Below are 22,676 nucleotides of genomic sequence, written 5' to 3'. Positions count from 1 at the left end.
TGTAGCAGGCTCCAGGTTCCAAGCTGTCAGCACAGGGCGCGATGCAGGGCCGAACCCAAAAACCATGAGATCATAGCCTGAGCAGAAGTCGGACACTTAACCATCATCCAGGTGCCCCTCTTCTAATTCTCAAATGGTGTATATTCAAAAGTTTGGTAGTATGTTTTTGCCTATTAGCCCTGGAATTTTGCGATAGCATAGACTTTTATATTCTAAGAGAAAAAAATCCAAATTTAAAAATAAAAGAATGAGAGGTCTTTGAGTATAAAGTGAGGGCTGAGATAGAGTGAGATATAAATATATACTGGTTGATATTAAAGGTTTTTTGGCAATAAGCATATATTTAAATAAAATGTTGCTTTAAAAAATTCAAATAGCATCTGGTTGAATGAGAGTAAACCCAGGGTTCTAATTTTGACCAAACCTGGGGATCACAGAGGAAACAGAGTGAGAGCTGGTTCTAGCAACAAACAGGTGTGACCTAAAGCTTCTTGTGTATAGTGCATTAAAGTTCCTAATATTCTCACCTCTATATGTTGTCTTGGTTTCTGCTACTAAACAATCTCTACATAATTTGACCAAATCCATTTAACTTTGGTGGTGTCAGTTTTGTTTTGTTTGTAAAATAAGGGTATTGGACTAGATTCTTAAATTCTTTTTTGTTCTTTAATTCTATTATTCTAAGGGGAAAATATTGTTATTATTATTTATGTGTTAATGCAAATACATTAAGTATCAAAGGCCAAACTAAAAAAAAAAAGGAACTTTTCCCCATTGATATATTTCAGGTATACATGCAACAAAATATTATGGTTGGTAAAATAATGCTATTTTGATATTTATTGATATACTTAGAAAACTTATTTTGAGATTTTGCTTATAGCTATAAGGAGTTTTTTTTTCCTCTTTTCTTCTCAATGCCTTAGTTAATAAAGGAGTTATGTCAACAATCTTAAGCATTATTTAGAAAAAGGGAATCTAAAAATATACCCCAAAGATGTCTAATAATATGATGCTCATAAAATTATATTATGTATGGTGTATCTTCCTTTCAAAAAGTCAGGATGATACTGAAGCCCAAAGGCCTACTGCAGAAATAAATAAATGAATTCATATACCTTTGAACTGGAGTCCTTCGCTCTGTACAAGTGAAAATTTAAAAACTCCCTTCTGCATCCAATTTTTATATTTTTGCTCTTGTGCTTTTCCAGAACAACTTTTGGATTTATTGCAATTCATCTACAAATTCTCTCATCTCAGAAAAGTTACCAAAAAACTTCAGTGAAAGAAATTAAGTATTTTAATCACTGTACGGTGGATGAAGCGATTATACTCCAGTGATAGCTAAATAATAAGAATAGGTAGACCAAGAGAAAAGATAAGATTAAAAATGTAGTGTTTTCTTTAACATTTTTATTCTGATCTCTCATTCTCCATGCTTTATACAGTTCATAACTAAAACATTTCATAGAGATACAGAATTTAATGTTTCCTAATTTTTTTCCTAAAAATTAAGCAGCAATTACATTTTTAAAGAGTGTACAAATAAATTAATTCAGATCATATAAAATGTTTATAATTATTCTTGGTTAAAGATATAAAATCGATACCAAGTCTCTCCAAATCTGTAAAGTCTCTCCAAGACTGTAACAGTCACTGTGAGCTCTTTGTAAAGGAATGTTTTACATATGAATGCCTTTAATTGACTTGGTTTCCCAAACAGTGAAGGATAATAGTCCTGGAACCCCTGGGAAAATGTTTTAAACATTAAGGTTTTTCCCCCTCTTCCACTGGATCAGCTTTTCAAACTCATTTGTTTTGATTCAGGATTTAATCTTAGTAGAAGGCCAGGATTTTCCTCTGGACCAATAAAGAAGATGTTATTGTGATCTAAGCAACTGTGAGAGAGAGGGAGAGGGAAGGAGAAAAAGAGAGAGAGAGAGAGACTGAGAGATAGTCCAGAAGGGGGAAGAAATATGAGCCACAAAAAGTAACAAAAGATAGGGAGAAAAGGACGAACATCAAATGGGCATAGTATTTATATATCAGAATTTCAAATTTCAGAGATTCAAACATTCCATTTTACTTGACATCATATATTAATTTTTGTGATTATTGTCAGCTCTTATTTTTTAAATCTTATAAATTAATTGCTCTATTTGATCACTACTCTATAATTGTTATATTTTTACCAGTTAATTAAATCCTATATGCCCCCTCCTGTAAGAGGAAAGCAAGAGGATTTTATAGGACTATAATATTATTTAACACACTGTCATTCATATACCAAAAGAACAAAAGTAGGTTTGAGGTAGACTGTTTGCAGCAAATGTGGAAATTACTCTTCTCTTCAACAATTCTGAAGTAGAAAAACTATGCAAAGTCGTTGTCATTGGCCTGATCTTGAAATAATCTTTCATTGAAGCTATAACTTGTGTACTGACACACACAAAATAATTTTGATTTATGTTTCAATAGATATAAAGTACCACAGAAAGCAACCCAGAGTTTGCTTTGTTCACATTTACATCTTGGGAGAAGTGAGAAAGATTATTTTTTGGAGTTAGTCATTGATTAAGTCTTTTTTTTGTTGAGCTCTGATATAAATTTATACTGTTTATTTATGTGACAGGCAAATTCTTTGATCCCTATAACCTCAATATCTGCATACAATGGAGATAATGATAATACATCCAATTTGGGTTGATATATTACATGAAAAATTAGTATGTAGTGAGCTAAGAACACTTTCTGGCATATTAGTAAGCACTTAATAAAAGTTCTTATTATGTATTATTATAAGGCAAATTTAATATTGGATATCAATAATTGTCACCCAGTAGGAGGAATGGAAAGCTAAATTGGGACATCAGCATAGTAAATATTTACTTATGCAAAAATTTCATTTTGGAGAGTAACAGTCTGTTTTCTATCCTGTGTTATTAGAGTGTGAGTTTGGGAAAGTTGAGGCATTCTAGTTAACATAAAGCTGGATTCAGAAACAACCAACCCCTACCCAAAAGACAAGAAGTTACCACACACATCAGCACCAAATTCTGAAGCTCATAGAACTGAGAGTTGTACTCATCAGGAAATTAGTAAGTGTGGGTGTTTTTTTAAGGGAACCAGAGAAATGAGTCTATTCTTTTTGTACACCCCACACACATCTCCCCTCTCCCCCACCCTCCACCCCTCCCACTGCCTGCCATTCATTCAGGAATCCCACTTCTCAGAAAATGAAATATATCTGTTTGTTGATGGATTGATTTGGTTAGGTGTAGATATTGGTGCTGTCTCAATAAATTCTTTGGTTAAGAGTGAATCTAGCAAATCAAGTCCTATAGGGAAGGAATGAAGTAACAAAGAGCCACTATAGAGACAATATATTTGTTTCTTCCTGGGGAAGAGGTTTTTATGAATTCTACTTGTCAAAGTGTAAGAGCTCCAGATAACAAGACATGTGATATAAGGTATGAGACAATTCCACATTAGAAAAATCTAGATAAATGTTTACATAAATGCTCCCTAAATGTTGGGAATTTGGCTAAAGTCAGTGCCTACAGGCTTGTCTTTAAATTCCTGACCTAAAAAGAGGAAAGAGATTTTGGTGAAACCGTAGAGAATAAAGAACAAGCTAAGGTCACCTCTTAAAATGTGTATGTCCACAAGCAGATCTATTTTCATATAATGATCAGCAAACAAACAAAAATTTTGAAAAGGGGCATAATTGAAAAACATTGAAGAACCAAGGAAAGAGAAATCTTTTTGAAGAATCTGAGGAAGAGTATAAATCCGAAAAGTATGCATACTAATATATAGAAAAATTTTCATAAACTGCTGTGGCATTTAATAGTATCTCTGGTAGGAAACTAATAGTGTCTCTGGCATCAATTTGACACTGAGTCATAAAAGGGTTTCCAATTATAAATAGTTCATGAAATATTTGGCTGAAGAATTCGTTTGGAAGGGCTGATGTGTAAGAAGTTCATACATAACAATTTAAATTTGGGAGTCACTGGCATATAGAAGACATGGATGATTACTTTTTACTTAGAGATTCTAAATTTTTAAAATAATTCTTATCTCTTCCACCTTCTTTGAAATAATTTCTTAGAAATTGTTGGTATTATGGACTAAATTGTTTTTTTCCAAAAATTTATTTGTTGAAGCCCTAATCCAAATGGTGACCATATTTGGAAATATGGCCCTCAATTAAGGAGGTAATTAAGGTTAAATGAGGTCATGAGTGGGGAACTGGAAGAGACACCAGGGATGCGTACACACAGAGAAAAGGCCATGTGAGGACACGGTGAGAAGGTGGACATCTACAAGCCCAAAAGGGGGGCCTAAAGAGAAACCAAAGCAGCCAACACCTTAATCTTGAACTTCCAGCATCCAGAACTGTGAGAAAATTAATTTGCGAAGCCTCCCAGTCTGTTATTTTTTTATGGCAGCCCTAGAAGACTAATACAGTTAGGTTTTAGTTGGTTCTCAGAGCTTGAATCTAAAGTGAAACCTAGAGAAAAATTTCTAAGAGCTTTATAAATGGTATTATAAAAATTATCTCATTTTAAACACTTTCTGATTGATGAATAGGCCATTTCATTTATTCAAAATTTAGAACAAAGAAATATATTTTAATTTGCAAAAGAACAATTTGTGTTAAGAAAATACTATATGTGAGGTTAAATTAAAATGCATTAAAAAGGCCTTCCTTAGAATGTTTTAACTAGAGGCATAAATTTATCTCAAAAGGATCTGTGACATCTGCCTGAAGGCATTATAAAGATGAATATCATAATATTAAGCATTAAATATAGCAGTTTAGGGGCACCTGGGTTGCTTAGTGAGTTAAGTGTCTAACTCTTGATCTTGGCTCAGGTCATGATCTCATGGTTTATGAGTTCTAGCCCTGCATCAGGCTCCATGCTGACAATGCAGAGCCTGCTTGGGATTCTCTCTGTCTCCCTCTCTCTCTCTCTGCCCCTCCCATGCTCTCTCTCTCTCTCTCTCTCTCTCTCTGTCTCTCTGTCTCTCTGTTTCAAAATAAATAAAATAAACTTAAAAAATTACAAAAAAATAAAAAATATAGTAGTTTGGAAAATGCTGTGATTAATAACTCTTAGTTCTAGAGTCACATGCTCATCTTTTTGGAAGCAGAGATAGGCTCATATGCCAACTCACCTTCTGTTTCCTCTACTGATCATTGAATCTTCAATTGTGATTCCAAAATCTATAAAATGAGATAGATGCTAACATTTCTGAGAGAGCTTTCAAAATAAGAACATTAAAAATCATTTTCATGGAGTGGTTGCGGTTAATCAAATCTGTTATTTCATGTTTTTAAAAGATCATATCTTTCCAGGGTAGTGAATATAAGACAGAAGTTTGTCTTTTGTATCAAGAATCAGTTCGATTAAAATAATCATCTAATGAACTAGTTACAGAAGATATCAAAGTTTTTTCATGAGATTATGACTTAATGTTCATAATGCATATCTTGGAAAAATGTCGTATTTATTGAACAACTATTTTCTCAAAATGTAATGATAACATTATAATGAAATTGGTTTAAAGTAGAGCTCAAATAGGCTAATGATCATAATTATAGTGCTTCTTCTTTTCAAAAACTTTTAAAAGAAAAGAAGTGGACTAGTACTGGAGAAGCAGCTGTCCCTGTGGTAAAGAGCATGATGCCTTTGCCAACTTTCATGTGTTTGCCTACAAAGAACTACAAAGAGCTCGGCAGGGCAAAAAAATAAAAAATAAAAAAATAAATCTATTCAAAGAATACGTTGAAACTAACTATGGATTCTTGTCAAGTACTTCCAGCAGGAAAATAATGAACAATATGAATTTACTTTTCAAGAGTGTATATATTTGAGTGGTATCTTGAGGAAAAGAAAAAAGAATTTTGAAATGTACAGGAGAGAGCTATAAGTGAGTAGAGGTATGGGGGAAGGCTAGTGTTCAGATAAGAAATGAAATAGCATTTATAATATGTAATCTTAGATTATTTACACATAAGTATATCAATAATATGTGTTTAGGAGTATAAGTACACTTATATAAAATACTGAATGCTTTGCATGGGTTTTAAGAAACAATTGAGTTAAGGGTTTCAAAGCCATTTGAGTTTCCCTTGAACCACTAAATGCTGACTTGTGACTGTGGACTTAACAAGAATTTACATGTTGTGTTCTTAGGTATAAATATCTAAGCCATGAACAGATTAATCCTTAGGGTTATATAGAGCAGTAGCAAGACCTCCCATGTGGAAGAAGCTATGCTCATTTTTTCCTTTCTGAAAATAACTTTATTAGGAAATATCACACACTTTGTTTATTGCCAGATGATTCACATGAAACCACAAGATACTTAAAGTCAAGTAGCTAATCCCATAGTTCACTTATTATTTCCATAAATCCAAACACTTTGAAACCTACTCTTGGTTCTATACTATTGAAATATCTTAGTTACAAATAAGACTAAATAGAGACTAAGACTACATAAACTCTTATTCTTGTGACTGAAAACTTGTTGGACCCCAAAAGCCTCTGGATATCAAGTCATGTTATCAATAACTCACAAATTTCTGATTTTGTCTGCACCTTAGAACACTGGACCTCCAGCATCCTGCAAAGTCTCAAGTGTCTCTTGAAATCCCTCAGGGGATGCTTTGCAAGCCAGTCTCTTTCATAGGACCAACCCACACCATTCTTTCCCTAGCACTCTGACTTTCTTTGTCTATTCTCTCTGCCCTTAGAATCACTTTCAGTGACCTTCATCTTGCCATGTCTTACTACTTCAATTTGACAATAATGTCACAAAGACTATAACCTAATCCTCTCAAAGTCTTCACTTCTCAAGGTGCCATAGTCCTTCTGTGTTCTATATAGAAATGGTAGAAAATGACCTCTAACTTTATCCTCTGCTGCCATTGCCACTTGGGCCCTAAGACAGCACAAGTCCTTTCCAGAGTTTTACTAATTTTCTCATGAAAATGTTGTCTGCATCTTCAGGTCCTTAGAATCTCCAAACCAATTCAAATTTCCAATAAAGTATAGGTGCCATGCGATACTCTGAGTCTTTATGTCTTCCTCATCATAGATTATGTCTCAGAAAACAAAACAAAACAACCTCCTGTTTCTTTCTTTAGCAACATTCAACATTTCTCAGTATATTTTCAAGCATAGGGATAACAGTGGAGGGTAGTAGGAAGTGGGTGAAAGAAGGGTGTTTGGACCAGGCATCTCATCCTGGTTCCTCTAATTAATAAAAGGAAAGCAGAAATTGTCAAGAATTCAATGAGGTAGCATTCAATAATCTATTACCAAAATATCAAAACTAAATAGTAGGAAATAAATTACTATAAACCAAGGTTTAATCTGATGTTATTTATAAGTATTGAAATCAGGATTATAAAATAATTTACATAGTAATAGCTACCATTTATTGTTCACTGCACGCTAAACACTGTCTTAGGTATTATAAGCATACTATCATATTCAATTCTGAAGGTAACAAATTATGATATTCTCTGTCTTATTTTTTCCAGATAAGGAAATTAAAGCTCAAAGTAATCTCACTAATGAAGTAAGCAAGGATTCTAACCTGAGACTCTTACTCTTAAACATACACTGTTAACCAGAACTACCTCTGGAACCTGATATATTTCACTCCCCCTAATAGTCACTGGCTATATTGACATTTATTAGTACTATTTTAAAGCTTATATGAAGCACTTCTGCCCCTCCCATCCAACAAAACCATCACTAAAAGATCATGTTTGTGAAGCATTTTCTTACTAGGATAGTAAAATAAATAATCCTTAATATTCTTTTACATTTAACTTGGTTTCTTTGCTTGTATTAAGAGCTTTAGAGTATTCTTCAAGAAAAAAAATGGACCATATTAAATAATACTGTGCAACTTCTGCCTTGAAATTATTAATTTTATGAGCAATCACATACAATTTGAGATCTTTCTGATACCAGGAAGTACCTTTTTTTTTTTCTTCAGAATTAGCAATAAAGTATGTAACATGAGTTGGAAGATGATGTAGTAAGTATCTTTTGGATAAGCCATACATGTGTTACCAGTTGACAGTTTAGGAGAATTAATCATAGAAGATACTTTTAGCTCAGTATTTTATCTTGACGTTAATTATACACCCAGTAAGTACCCATGTTTTTGCACACAATTCTAGTGAAACACAGACTGTTGAAATAATTCAAAACAGAACACTGTCAGCCAAAACACTTAACTCAATGCCATTCACAGCAATTAAAGTTAGAAGGACCTAATGGTTTCATTAATAATAATAACCATAATAGTAACAAAAGCTGTTACTTGATGAGAACCAATTATATGCAGTTTTTGTTTGTCATTTTGTTTAAATATCATCATTTCACAATATAAACAAGATCAGTTAGGTCCAAAAACCTTTAATTTATAGATGAGGACACTCAGGACCAAGGAAGTGAAATGTCTTGACCACATTAGCACAGCTGCTCAGAGGCAAAGAACAGACTAGAAACATGTCCCCTAACCCAGATTCCTATTTGTTACCCTATGCTGTCTCAGGAAAATCATCCTGGATATGCAAAACCCTGGGAACTGAGCTAACAGCATTTTCAAGATGAAATGTGAACAACTAATTATATACACAAATGGTCATGTGTTCTTTATTACTGAGATTTCAGTTAAAAATTAGCATTTTTAGAAAATATATACTTCCATATGGGTTTAGGCAGATTTAAAAACCAAATGACTTAAACGAGTTACATTTAATGAACAGAATCTCTGCTTAGTCTTTTGTCCATTCCACCGATGTTTGAAGTCAGCTTGATGCCCCTGGTAAGAGTCTGGTTTTACCTTCTGTGAAGAATATATTTTATCACAATCCTTTTTCAATATAAAAACTCACTGCCTAATGAGTTTCTTAAGGCCCTGGTGCTAAATATGTTGCCACATAAAGAGAGAAAAATACAATAAAATGGCCATTGAGAGACCTGGAAAAGACACAGTGGCCACAAAGTCTCTATGCACATGTGTGTGTTAATTGAGTAGCATTTTCATCATGTCAGGACATGGAGAGCAGTTTCAGAAACTTGACAGGTCAAATTTTTTTCAACAGAGATATCAATCGCGCTACTTATTTGAACAGAGTTTGCATTAAAATTGCATGAGAGATCTTGAGGCAACAACTATCCTCAAGTTTACAGTACATCAGCACATTATGTGACCCCAGTTAGAAAATAACTTGACAAATTCAATGGACACTAGAGTGGTTATGAACCCCAAAGTTCAGATTTAACAGAATGTGAATGGGGACATCGTGAAATGGTTTTATCAAATCTAACAATATCCTAGAATAAATATCAGAGAATGCTTAGTGTCATGTTGACAATATAGAGACCATCCAGAAGAAGATGGAGAAAAATTAAGTTTTGTGAAAAATGGAGTGTTGCTTATAGATAACTTCTAAACGGCATGATTAGGTGGTTTGTAGTCATCGTATAGAATAGTCAATATAAGTATATTGAAGAGAAGTAGGTCCTTATTTTGGTTGTGACACCAGATTACTATTTTCTTTCTTTTAACCAATCTTTTTATTCGCCTGCTTCTCTGTTTTTCATTTAAAAACTGTAGGGGTTGTATCAAAAAATTGTAAGGATACTTCTGGTCCTATAGAACAATAAAGCTAATGTATTAGAATAGTGAAAATAGGGCATTTTAAAGCTCTGTGGCCAGAAATGGCACCAAAGACTTCCAAGTTATAGAAAGAATAGAAATTACAATTCACATTATGATAGATAGGACTTATCAGAGAAAACGTGGATATTCCTTGATTCACTAATAAAATTATGCAAAGATAAATTTGATCTTCAAAGACAGGAATAGACAATAATAATAAAATGTAATAGAAGAATTTTCTCTGGCTACAGATATATAGACCTTTCCAAACCAGGCATTACAAAATGTAAACCTAAAAGATAGTCTGTGATTTTAATTTAATATATCTTGTGAGGGGTTCCTGGGTGGCTCAGTTGGTTATTTGTATATAATTTTCCACCAGATATTCTATCAAATGTCATGTAGCATCTGAGATGTTATAGAAGATTTCAATATTATTTCTCCTTTGCAAAGAAAACACAAGACTTAATAGGATAATGTTGAGAAATATTTTTTAAGTGTTTATTTATTTTGAGAGAAAGAAAGAGAAAGTGTCCCCTGTTAGCACGGAGCCTGACATAGGGCTGGATCTCACGACCTGAGCCGAAATCAAGAGTTGGATGTTTAACTGACTGAGCCACCCAGGCGCTTCATGTTGAGGACTATTTTTATGACCTGGCAATAATCATAAATTCTAAAGTCTGCTATGATTCAGAAAATTGATGCTTATGATGGGAAAATTAATTCTAAAGTATGTTGTGATTTTATGTGTATATGTGTATTAGTGCTCCCAGTGGTGTGGCAGCCTGTGTCAGGGCACTGTTTTCTGGATCATTTATTGCATGGCCAAAGAGGTTGGGAAAAATGGAGAGTAAATAAGAACTAATAAACTTCTTCTGGAAATAAGTAACTAAGATTAACACACTCTATAAAGTGGAATCCCCAAATGATTTGAAGTTGGAATTTGTTACCAACTATATAGTAAATGTGAAAAACAACTTTACTCTATTTGTGTGATAATAAAAAAATAATAAATTCAGCACGGCATTTTTTTTTTTCTTATCAGGAGGGACTCTCCTGCTGAAAGCCTCATTTAGCAATAGCCAAATTGGTTTTTAAAATGTGGAGCTGACCAATGAGGTAATTTTTTATAATTGGAATTGATAGTTATTGGTTACTTAAATTTCTGTTACTCTTTCAGGTCATGTAGACAAAACATTTGACAGAAATGTTGAATTTTCTTCTGGAGGTTTTGGTGTCATGTAAAACAGTTTAAAACAATAAAAATGGGTCTAAAGGCTGGTTGGAGTTAACTAATTGTCGCCAGGTCTATTTGCCAGGCTTATGAATCACAGCTTTAGTTTCCTTTAAATCCAGAGCCTGTTTCTAACAGTCTGTTTCTCATGGCAGGCAAACTTTAGATTCAGCATATTAAAAGGTACAATGATTTGTGTTGGTTTCCCTTTGTCTTATATCTACAGCAGTTTGAGAGAGCAAAGAACTTTTAGCCACAGCAGGAATTTCCTGTAAAATACAATAAATAACTGTACTTTCCTCATATGCCACATCCTTTTTTAATTCCTAGGTCCTAGGCATTTTCCCACTACTTTAGGTAGAAATTTGCTCACTTTTACAGGAAGCGATACATGTAAATGTTTTTCATTTTTTAAATAATTAGCAAACATATAAAGATGTATCATTAAATATAACATTAGCAGGACTTATACATTAATGGAACAAGCCACAAAATGTGGAGGACTTGCCCATCTGGCATTTATAAGTATACTGTGACTGATGGAGTAACATAAACAGAAAATGAGATAACCTCAGAAATATATAAATATGGACAGTTTAGGAAGCACTGGCTAAGAGCTAGCTCATTTATAACCTTGATAGGTATAAATGAAGTGGCCTAATCTGATTGATAATTTTACTTTGTCACATTCAAGCTAGGGTTTGCACATTTCAGGAAGAGGAAAAGATTTTGTCAAAATTGATATATTCCATAAAAAGATAACTAATTTGCTTTGAAAGGAAGTTTAAGAAAGGCCTGGGAGATAGGATGGAAGACAAATGAAACAATAATAAAATAGCTTAGTGAAACAAACAAGGTTTTTGGTTGGCAGGGTAGGGAGATGCTTTCTTTTTTTTAACATGGGGTTTTCCTACATAGGGGAAATCCACACCCCATCCACTATTAGAATTCATCTGAAGTCTGATGGACTCTGGCTGCGATTTGGCCTGAAGGGCCTGATTCTTAATCATAAGTATGGGACTATCCCACTGAACAAGATTCGAATATCATAAAAATTCCTTCAATATGGGACTCTCTGTTCAACTGATTGCTGAGTCAATGCATCTTGGTGAAAGATTATGGAGTTTTCCTGCATCTAATGGCACCCTCTTATGTTTTTGCAAATGTATCATTATCAAAAATAATAAAAGTAAGCTATTTGTTAATGATCATAAATTGCAAATATAAATTATTACACAGAGAATTATAAGCCCCAGTTGTAAAGGAACTTTCTTAACCTCCTTATAATTTATTGTCCTTAACAACAAAAGAGAAACCTTTTTGGTATGTTTCAATGCATTGCTTACAGAGCCTTATATTTATTTGCTTACTAGCAGCACCAACAGCTCATTTCTGTGTGATCTATAGTATCTAGTCACATTACCCCAGATTCAGTTAATCTTGTTGTAATTAAGCCAGAAAGAGAGAGAAAACTGATCATTGAGTGAGCAGGTGACATTTTAAGAACCATGGTGTTTTTCCTTTTCCTTTGACGTGTTTGCATGGCTACTATGCAAACCTCTCCTAATCTTTTCATAGGAACATTTTCAATGAAGTCTTCCTTGCTCAAAATCCTCTATGCAACAAAATACATACCTTGGTGAAATTTCCTGGGGCACCTGGGTGTCTCAGTGTGTTGAATAACTGACTTGATTTTGGCTCAAGTTCTGATCCCAGGGTCATGAGATCAAGCCCTACATTGGGTGGGGACAGCTGCTTAAGATTCTCTCTCCCTCTCCCTCTGCCGCTCTCCCCCCTTCACACTCTTTCTCTCTAAAATAAAAACTAAAATTCCTGTCCAAATGACTATCAATGAATGTTTTTAAAAATCCTACATGATTGCATTACCATTACAATTTTTTTTTTAGAAATAATGGCGATGTAGATATTATAGTAACTAACACTTTTTAAAGGTTTACTAAATTCCAAGTACTAAATACCTCTGTCTCTACTTGTATCTATATATTTATATACAGAGAAACCACTAAGTCTGGATACATAAATTATACATAATAAATTATTTTCTCATTTATATTATAATAGTTAAAAAAGTAATATTTAGGTTTTCAGACTTTATGATCACATTATTAAAAACATGTATAGTAGGTACTATGTTTTTCTTAGGTTTACCTGTGAGGAAACTGAGGTACAAGTAGGTTTATTAATTTTACCAAGTGATTAAAAAGTGGTTGACTCAGGATTTGAACCAGGTAGTTTGGCTCTAGAGTTGATACTCTAGATCAAATCATAGTAAATGTATTATAAATTTTGATACATGATTTTTAAACAAAAAAAGTAAAACTTTATTATAAATACATCAATTAATGAGATGAAGAGAGGGGGGAGTTCATTTTGAAGGAGGCTTGGCAAAACCAATGTCTGCATTGTGCCTATCCTCATTTGTGGCCTACGGGATTGTTACACTTTGCAGAAATGCTTTGTAGTAAGACTCAGACAGGTGAAAGAATGCATGTGTGTGTAAAGAAGTAAGACTATAAGAAAGGAGAGGTAAAAATGAAGAACTGGCCTAAAGCTTGGACGTTCGGAATTTTGTAATGACAAGAGTTAGGATGGGGTTCAAATGAAGGTTAAAGATCTAGAATTGATTTCTGTAAAACAAGCTATTTCTGCCTACCCCTTAGGGGTATCCATACCCCAGTTTGCAGATCACTAGTCTAAAGTGATATGTCTAATATGTAAGACATATTAAATGATGAAATGCAATTCTACTGTAAATAAAACTATATTGTGTTTGAGAACCATTATGCTGGGTACTGTGGTCAGAAAAATGATTAAGACTTAAACTGTAATTTAATGTAAAGCAAACGTGAAAAGGAACAAATGATAAGGAAACGATTTTTTAAAATTTATCGTATTTATACTGCATATAGCATGATTCCTATACATTTCAACAACTTATTTTTTATCTATTAAATTAAATATTAGTAAGTATGAAAATTATCATAACATATTAAATAATGATTATTCTAGCACTGTCATCAGAAATCCTCTTAGGAAAATAACTGTGTTGTTTTTTTTTAATATATAAAATACATTAAAAATGACACTGGGGTGCCTGGCTGTCTCAGTCAGTGGAGCATGCTACTCTTAATCTTAGGGTTGTGAGTTTGAGCCCCATAATGGGTGTAGATATTCTTTAAAAAATAAATAAAATCTTAATAAATAATAGTAAAAATAACAGTTGGAGTAGAGCAGGCACATGGCTATGAATGTTAGCAGGTGCTCAAATAAGAAGAAATCTCCTTTTCACCAATCTGGATTAGAAAATGTAGTATTGATGGGGTGCCTGGGTGGCTCAGTGGGTTGAGCGTCTGACTTCGGGTCAGGTCATGATCTCACAGCTCATGAGTTCAAGCCCCGCATCGGGCTGTGTGCTGACAGCTCGGAGCCTGGAGCCTGCTTCAGATTCTGTGTCTCCCTCTCTCTGTACCCCTCCCCCACGCGTGTTCTGTCTCTATCTCTCTCAAAAATAAATAAACATTAAAAAAAAAAAAAAAGAGGGTGGGAGGGAGGGCAAGGTGGGTGATGGGTATTGAGGAGGGCACCTTTTGGGATGAGCACTGGGTGTTGTATGGAAACCAATTTGACAGTAAATTTCATATATTAAAAAATTAAAAAAAATAAAAAAATAAAAAAATAAAAAAAATAAAGAAAGAAAATGTAGTATTGTACCTCCTGGAAAGGAATCAGGCAAACGAGTGATGAACAGAAGGAATAAAGGCAGAGTGGATCCAAAAAGATGGAGAGAGGCAGGAAGTAGATATGATATTGAGAGGACAAGTGACATTTTAAAAATGGTGATGTCTACCATTTGATTTGAAGTGATTTGAAGTTTTCATTGCTAGCATAGCAACCTCTCCTGAATTTTTCATTATGAAAATCTGCAATGAAGTGTACTATGTTCTAAAGCAATTTATATGAACACAATTTTTTATGGAGATCAAAGGGCTATTTCAGGGACCAATAAAAATAGAACAACTTTAGGCACTAAAAGACAGTTTAGTTAAAAGTGAATTAACAAGGAGTTTTCAGAAAAGCATATTCATAGAGGACACCAAGGCACTTGATCCATAACACTGAATTTTGAGATGGGTGTTAGATTCATTCTCAATTTTGCATGTGATAACATAAATGACAAGTGTATATATATAGCAAAGGTTCCTCATCAGTTGGGCTGAATTCATTTTGTTGAGAGGCATCTGAGCGGCTCAGTCATTAAGTGTCTGACTACGGCTCAGGTCACGATCTCACAGTTCATGGGTTCATGCCCCAACTTGGACTCTGCTGACAGCTCAGAGCCTGGAGCCTTTTTCAGATTCTGTGTCTTCCTCTCTCTCTCTCCCTACCCCCCACACACTCTGTCTATGTCTCTCAAAAAAAGTAAATAAACATTAAAAAAATTTAATTCATTTTGTTGAATTCGTAATTTTTATTTGAATCATTTTTCTTGGAAACATGGCTCCGTAAGTACATAGCAAGATGAGAACAGGTATTTTGGGGAACATACTGTCTATTAGAAATTACATCTTTTGATTCTTTAAAAAATTACATTTAAAAATATATTTTGTATGTCTTAATACCTATTTTTATAATAGATCCTTAATCATATCTCTTAGAAAAATTATCTATATTTGGTTTATCTATATTTGGCTCTGAGCAACAGGATAGTGTGCAATAAAACTTACAAAGGATGGTAAGACAGTCATGGATGGAGTTGATCTATTGAGCATAGTTCCAAAGACTGAAGATATAATTTTTCTGGAGTATTTTAATACAGTTTACAAACATTGAGTTTCAGATTTACCTTAATTTACTTCCTACTGTTCTAATCAAACTGACTCACTACTGATTCTCTGAACTATTTGCTGAAAAATAAGATTTTCTTAATTTTTTTAAATGTTTATTATAATTTTTTCAATTTTTTATTGTTTATTTATTTATTTTTGAGAGAGAGAGTGCAAGAGGGGGAGGGGCAGAGAGAGAGGGAGACACAGAATCTGAAGCAGGCTCCAGGCTCCGAGCTGTCAGCACAGAGCCCGATGCCAGACTTCAACTCACGGACTGTGAGATCATGACCTGAGCAGGTCAGACACTTAACCGACTGAGCCACCCTGGCACCCTAAATAGACGTTTGTTTTAATAGATGCAAAACTAAAATGTATGAAGATGTTTAATTGTTTCCCAAATAATCTATAAATCAAGGTAATGAATATACAATCAAGGTAATGAATAATTCTGAAGTTTAACTGAACAAGTAACAAGACAAATGGACCTTTGAATCCAAAATAATTTTACTAGAATTTAGTAAATATAACAATGTAGTTAAGTTTCAAATCAGTAATAGAAAAGATTAACTATTTAATACAAAGTGTTGGTACAACTGTCCATCAATTTGGAGGAAAAAATTATATCTGAGATTCAGTGCTAGTTGGATTAAGATTTCAATGTGAAAGTGGACTATTAAAGTGTTAGAAATTTAAAAGTTAATATTGTTGCTATGTTGGAGGCATAAAGGATTTTTAGGAAGATTGTTAAATTTTAATGATAACCGGAAACAGATCCTTCTATTTCCTGAATTCAATCTAGCCAGAGATATTCTCCTTATTTTTTTCTCTTTCCCACCTCTTAACCATCTGTCATATTTCAGAGTATAATCAATGATTATCTAAATAAAGCAGGGCAAAAATATTCAAAGTTAGAAATGAGCTATTACAAATCACTTTATTTGTTACCAATAACTTCAGATAGTATTCTATCTCCAGTTCCTATCTTTAATTCAGAATAATTAGGGTCAGAGGTTCCAAAATCTCAGAGCTGAATGGACCTGAGAAGTTTTATAATGTAAGCTGTTCATTTTACATATTGGAAGGTAGGAGTTTAGGAGACTTTTTGCCTCGTATCCCACAGCCATGGTAGATGATCTAAGACCAAGAATTTTCAAAGTCTCACTTCTGTGCTGCTTTCATGAGGTTAAAATTAAATCATATATGAGTCAAACTAATATGACGGCAAATCGCAATTCTGATTCTCTGTTATATTTTTTAATCTCCCCAGAGACAATTATTCAGCCTCTTTCGTGCAGGAATTTAAACACACATTCACCGGGGCGCCTGGGTGGCTCAGTCGGTTAAGCGGCCGACTTCAGCTCAGGTCATGATCTCGCGGTCCGTGAGTTCGAGCCCCACGTCGGGCTCTGTGCTGAGAGCTCAGAGCCTGGAGCCTGTTTCAGATTCTGTGTCTCCCTCTCTCTGACCCTCCCCCGTTCGTGCTCTGTCTCTCTCTGTCTCAAAAATAAATAAACGTTAAAAAAAAATTAAAAAAAAATAAAAAATAAACACACATTCACCTTGAACTGTACTTGTTGGAAATAAAATTTTAAAAACTACAAAAGAGGCAATTGACTGCTCACAAAGAATCTTACCAATACTCTGCAAGTCAGAGATCAATCTAATGAACAGAAAACAGTTTATATTTGTACCTTTCATTTTCAAGCCACTTCCAATCTATCTCTTTCACACTATCCAATACATGCTAAAATTTATAAGTTGGAAAGACAGAAAAATATTGTGTAATACTTTTAATTTTCACAAGAAGATGACTAGTACACACAGATGGTAGAGGTCAAGATCAGCTCTTGCCTAGTTAAGTGAATTTTCTTCCATTTTGTGCTCTTTCCTATATGTCTTCATAATTGGGGGCTTATAAAAATTGATCTGGCTCCACTTCACATAAAAAAGTTCAGGGAGAAAAATCCAGCTGTCAGATGTAAGTAGGCATTTTGAGCATTCAAGCCTTGTTTTAAGGAACAGTGAGTCATATAAAATGTAATGTGCAGAGGAAGCTGACACATAAAAGGACAGAACAACAATGATGAGTTCCCAAAGACATGCTGTGGGAAAAAGAATAATTATAGAGAGTCTATTTTTGGGTCCAGCAGAATTACTTCGGAATTTAAAAATCAGAAGAAGGAATTATGTCACTTAGCTTTGAATTCAAGATAAAATTATTTAGAAGCCTTTTTCATTAATGTTCTTACAGTTTATCAGGATGAAACATGATTAATTGTTAAATACTTTGCAGTCTAAAAATAAGTTAGGACAGGAAAACCACTTTAATTTTGTCAGGAAGAGGGTTGTGAGGTGTAATAATAATTGCATAATAACAGTTCCATGTTATCTGACATGGAACTATAATGCTAAATATAAATAAGAAGACAAGTCCGTCTATACCAGTAATCTTTCTGGAAGCACCAATGCCCCCTGAAACTTGTAATTAATGCCCAGGATTGAAATGGAAACTATTTGACCAGGGAGTTCAAAAAAATAGTCTCTAGAACAACTTAAATCTTTAAAACAGCTTACACCACTCCCCCATTTTCCTGTTCCCTTATTTATAAATGATATCTTCTTATGTTCCAATTACAGGAAAGTTTTACAATCATTTATAGGAATCTAACAGTGACTATGTGAATCACAAAAGAACGAACTTTACAGGCCAAAGTTAGTTCAAATGAGCAACCTAGCTCTATTATTTTATAACGTTAAACATAACTTGTTTTCTATGTATGTATATATAGAAACATATATATATGTATAGTTATAATATTAAAAGCTTAGCTGCAGACATTATGTGTGTGTGTATGTGTGTCTTTGTGTGTGATGTTTGTGGCAAATACTACCAGATTATTAATGTTACTATATCTGCTGGACCCATTCAAATTGATTTAACATCCCTAGTTCTCTGGTCAAGGAAATAAGAACTTCAGGGCTAAATCCATACCTGATGATCCTGAGGAAATGACTTTATAAGTTTGACAGATGTCCATAAGTCTGTCCTTACCAGTATTTTGTTAGACTACCTTTCAAAGTTTTCTTTTATTCAGAAGTTATTTGACATTAAGAATCATTCTGTGAAATATTTCTTACTATTATTAACATGTTCATATCATTCTCAACTCCACTGGAAATCCAACATGTTACTTTCATTAGGGGCCGAATGTTCTTTTGGAGTGTATGCAATACCTGAAGGTAGGGCCATCCAAAGATTTGACAGGTGGCATCACAAGTGGTTGATGTGTCATCGTAGAACCCTGGATGACAAGAGAACATTCCTGTGAATTTGTTAATATTATTAGTGAATAATGGGATTTTAGAGATTTTAACTTAAAGTTATATACTAGTGTGCTTCTTTTGTTAAAATCGTAAACCTTGTATTTCAAATGTTGAACTTTAATGGGAAGTTGGGAGGAGATGTATCAGGCACATTTAGGCTGCCAGGTTGCCACCATGTTAACCAAGAAGTAATCAAGAACTTTGTTCTTGACACCTTATTTTTTAAGAATGGAGATTCTAAGAGGCACAAACATGGAGGATGGTCCCTGTTGTTCAAGATCGTAGCAGTATGAAGAGGTGGATGCTCTGGAATGTTCAGGAGAAAGGTTGTTCCCAGAAGACAGGATGACTCAATGAATGGTTCTGAGGACGGAATGACATAGCTGTTTCAAAGTATAAAAAGTAGGCCCATGTGATCGAAGTGGAATGAATGAGGGGCAAAGAGTGTCATAGACCTTGTCAAAGAGGGAGGCAGAGGCTAGATCATGACAGTACAACATTTAACTTTCTTTAAACATAGGACATTACCAACAAGTAAGATTCATCCACTGCTAAACAAAGAATGTATATGAATGGAGTTTACATGCATCTTTCCAGACTCAAACTAATGTTGAAGGCAAGATATAGCTATAATCGAGTTTATCCTGCTTTGCATTTGCATGGTATTTAGACTTGATAGAACTTCAAAGATGTCAAATTTGTGTTTGCAAATTATGTACCTCCAATGGTTCATATTGTGATTTGAGGGACTTTGAACTTAAGTTTATGGATCATCAATGTGTTGCTACTTTTTAAAAATTTTTAAATTTTTTTTAGTTTAGAGAGAGAGAGAGGAAGCACATGAGTGGGGGAGAGGGGCAGAGGCGGGGAGAGACAGAGAGAGAAAGGGAGAGAGAAAGGGAGAGAGAGAAAATCTCAAGCAGGCTCCATGCTCAGCGTGGAGCCCTACATGGGGTTCCAATGCAGGATTCTGGGATCATGTCCTGAGCTGAAATCAAGAGTCAGATGCTCAACCAACTGAGCCACCCAGACATCCCTATTTGTTGCTACTTCTAAGGATAATCTTTGAATTATTGCCAAGGATTTCTATGAAGTCATAGGGATTTTTACATGAAAAGTCAAAAGTACTAAGAAAGCTATGTTAAAAGCAATCTCTGCAATCAAATCTTTCATGACTCAAAAAACGTTCTTGTATTACTTTGTAAATGTTTACATCTTCACATATTTTAACAATTTATTATATATTATTATAAGGTGTGTAGTATATGTTACAATTAGGATCATGATCTGGTCTGATTAAGGAGATGTGTATTTTTACACCAACAAACATTGCACATTTTTAGAATCTGGAGTTTCTACAAGCTATTTTGGAAAAAATAAAAACTCTTGTCAGTCTCAGGCTTTACTGGCATATCTATGGAATTCAGAAGGTTCAAAGTTGAAGTTTACTTTGAGAATTTTCCCAACTTGCTATAAAGTAGCACATGAAATAGAAAGGACTACTGTTTTTTTTTCTGCATGATTCTAAAAATTTTATTTTTCATTCCAGCTGAAAATGCTATGAAAGAATCTTTTCACCCTTTTGGTGATTTGGGGTGAGTAAAAGAACAAATATGTCAGTAGTCACTTCTGGCTATCAGAAAATTTATTGATGTGGTAATTTTGATTAGTAAATGTGTTGTACTTATTAATAATAAATGTCAGCATAGTCTTACTTCCACTTTCCTCTGCATAATATCCATATCTGTAGTACCAAAGATTAATTAATATCCAAGAAGAAAAGATACAAAGAGGGCACTTGAGTGGCTCAGTTGGTTGAGTGTCCGACTTCAGCTTAGATCACGATCTCACAGTTGGGTTCATGGGTTCAAGCCCCACGTCAGGCTCCATGCTGACAGCTCAGAGCCTGGAGCCTGCTTCAGATGTTGTGTCTCCCTCTTTCTGTGCCCCTCCCCCACTCACACTCACACTCCCTCTATCTCTCGAGAATAAATAAACATATTTTTTTTAAAAAGGAAGAAAATGAAATCAAAATCAACTAAACCCTGAAAACACAGAAAAGAAATATAGCAAATAAGGATAATAGATAAACCCTCTTTATATAATGCCAGGATGAAACACAACAATTGAGCTAAAAAAATGCAAGCCTAAGTATGTTTTTTAAGAGGAAATTAGAACAGGGGAGAAATATATTGGTTAAATTCAGCTGATGGGCATAAAAGGGTAATCATCTCCAAAATGAAGGATTACGTGAAAGACAAAAATTCCAATGCCTTCTATAATGTTTTTATGTGTAAAAAATAATTTTACCACAGTAGAAAGAGAGACACTAATTCTTTCAAGATATGGTAGCTCCATAAATGATTTTAACTATTCAAAAGATTATAAAAAGCATACAGCACATGTCATTATACATTTGTCCAAAGTCGTGGAATGTTAAACACCAAGAGTGCGCCCTAATGTAAAGTATGGATTTGGGGTGATCATGAAGTGTCAACTGTAGGGTCATCAACTGTAACAAGTATACTATGGTGCAGCATGTTGATAGGGAGGGTGTGCATGAGTGGGGACAGGGGGTGTGGGTAATCTTTGTTCCTTCCATTAAGTTTTGTTGTGAACCTAAAACTGCTTTTAAAAAATAAAGTCTACTAAAGAAAAAGTGCACATGCATCTGAATGGAATTACTCATTTTCTTCCTCTATTTTTAAAAGAGATTTTGATATATATTTTGATGGGGGTTTTTGAATAAAGGAAATGGGGAGTTAGATATAATTCTGCACATTATCAGTCTGTGTTCTTGTTCATGGTGAAAAATATTATTCATACATTCCCAGTTTTAAAAGTTATAAAACACTTTTTCCTTTCCCTGGACCAGCCAACCCAAAATAGACAGTCCTTCTCTTAAATAATTATAAGCAAAAGTGGCTTAACCATAATTCTGCAACATCAAGTCACTGCTACCCAATTAAAAACAAATGTTTCTGAGAAAAATTTTAATTCTTTTTACATACAAATTTGCTGTGATTCATAATCAGGACAATGCAAATTAAAACCACAATGAGATACTAAGTTACTCCCACCAGACTGGCAACCATTTAAAATCTTGACAGTAATACAAAGTGTTGGAAAGGATGTGGTGCAGTGGAAACTTCATACACTGTTGATGAGAGTATAAATTGGTACAAGCAATTTGAATTGCTAAATTCCTGAAAGCCCCACTTGTAAGTTATAATCCCTGAAGAAACTCAGACACATGTGTACCAGGAGATTCGTAAAAAATATGTTCATTGCTTTATTGTTTACAATAGTAAAATGGTTGGAAGCAATCCAAATGTCTCAGCAGGAGAAAAGGGACATACATTGTGGTACATTCATACAGTAGAACACTGCAACCGTGAAAAGAAAGAACCACAGCTACATAGATACATTAATAGGGCTGCATCTCCAAAATGCTGAATGAAAGAAGCAATCTCTGAAGACTATATTCAGAGTGATTCCACTTTCATAAAAGTAAAACAAAATAATGCATTGCTTAGAAACACATATGTATGTGGTAAAGCCATAAAGTAAAG

At 34.1% G+C, this 22,676-nt stretch overlaps 1 protein-coding gene across 2 annotated transcripts in view; it reads right to left on the bottom strand.

The window, feature by feature from the left end:
- CALCRL (calcitonin receptor like receptor) overlaps window positions 1–22,676 on the bottom strand; it is a 104,906-nt gene that overhangs the window by 65,307 nt on the left and 16,923 nt on the right. The window contains exon 2 of one of the 2 annotated variants that reach the window (XM_058711845.1): window positions 19,015–19,082. The exons of the other annotated variant lie outside the window; for it this stretch is intronic. The gene's annotated coding sequence lies outside the window, so the exon portion shown is untranslated. The remainder of the gene's footprint in view (window positions 1–19,014; window positions 19,083–22,676) is intronic. 2 annotated transcript variants of the gene reach the window in all.

Source organism: Neofelis nebulosa, chromosome 2 (genome assembly GCF_028018385.1).
Source record: "Neofelis nebulosa isolate mNeoNeb1 chromosome 2, mNeoNeb1.pri, whole genome shotgun sequence".
NCBI lineage: Eukaryota > Metazoa > Chordata > Mammalia > Carnivora > Felidae > Neofelis > Neofelis nebulosa.
The sequence above is the reverse complement of the archived record's forward strand: the minus strand, read 5'-3'. Positions and strand labels throughout refer to the sequence as shown.